Source organism: Rhagoletis pomonella, unplaced genomic scaffold, assembly GCF_013731165.1.
Source record: "Rhagoletis pomonella isolate Grant_MI unplaced genomic scaffold, Rhpom_1.0 Rhpom_scaffold_00005, whole genome shotgun sequence".
Lineage (NCBI taxonomy): Eukaryota > Metazoa > Arthropoda > Insecta > Diptera > Tephritidae > Rhagoletis > Rhagoletis pomonella.
In genome coordinates, this window is record NW_023458559.1 from 75,968,643 (window position 1) to 75,970,183 (window position 1,541).

The following is a 1,541-nucleotide window of genomic DNA, read 5'->3' on the forward strand; positions in this document are numbered from 1 at the left end:
AGCGGACGGACTACTTGTCCGAACATTTATGACAAAGAAGAGAGCGTACACAATCACAATATGATACACTGAAAATAAGCTGTTTTAATATATTTTATTTTATTATATTAAGTATTTTTTTGTACATATATACCAGTATAAGCAGAATTAAATATTGGTATAGGTACTATTATATTTTAATATATTTTGAGTTTGTTTGAGGGAAAAAATTAATCTAGAACTTATTATTTCTCTCCCAGGGACCAATGTCCGAGAACAACAGAAATGTTTTTTTTTTTTTTAGAAAGCTCCAGGTCATATGAACTTGACAGAAATTTACTGTCCAGCTTTAAATTCTGTTCTATCACTGGATTAGTGCTTATCATAACTACGACGATACAAAAATATTTTGAAAATATTCGATTTTTTTTTATATGTAATTCTTAACATTTCTATAACAAAAACTACATAAATCCTAGTTTCAAACTTTGAACAACATTTAAAAAATCAACAAAGTTTCATCAAAATTTACAGTTTTATTGCGCATTTGATTCTAGTTTGACAAAGAGCAAATTTCAAGCGGCTACAAAATACCATTAATGGAAGAAAATTAGCGACGCCGTCAAAAAAAAATGCTAATACAATAATCAACGGTATTTTGTGGCCACTTGAAATTTGCTCTTTGCAAGTTCCTTATAGGTATATGGCTGAGGGGTCATACATACGTACTACCCAGTACATAATTTCAGGAGATAAAATCTCTTCCAAAAGGCTTTTGTGAAAGTCATTTCTTTCTCCTTTCTCTTTTCTATGGAGTGGCTCAACATTTTTCCAAGTTACATCGTAGTCAAGATAAATTTTTTCTTTTATGATAAGAAAAAATTGAAAACTTCAGCGTCTCATACAACACATCGTTTCAAAATAATCCAACGCCATAACCAAAGCAACTGTACTTATAAGAAATATATTGGCACCATATTCACTCGTATCTTCGATTTCGATTTGGATGATAAGTGTCCTGATCGATGGGTTCAGGCAGGTATGGCAGCCCTATACTAGAATTATATCGGCTATTAAACTGCATACCTAAGCGTTTCGGAATACATTTTTTTTGAAATTATGATTTGATTGTTTGCTGGTTTTTTACAAGATTTATTTAACGTGCTCTATATGTATGTATGTATGTATGTAAGTGCCAATTTCCTGATGACCTAGAGACTTAAAACTTCACAGATGGCTCAGAACCCGATGACAATGCAATACGTAAGATGAGTTAATGCGATAGATGGCGGAAGAGTCGAGATATTTCAAAACCCCGTATTTATAGTCCACTTTGGTTCATATTTAGAACGTATATTAAGTACACGAAAGTTTATTTAAATATTAGTACAAATTTTGAAACTTATACTTATGTATATGGTTTTTGTTTTAGAATTAACTATCTAATATATAAAAATCTCGTGTCTCGGTGTTAGTGGTCGAACTCCTCCGAAACGGCTGGACCGATCTTTATGAAATTTTTTGTGTATATTTGGTAGGTATGAGAATCGGATGTAAAGTAT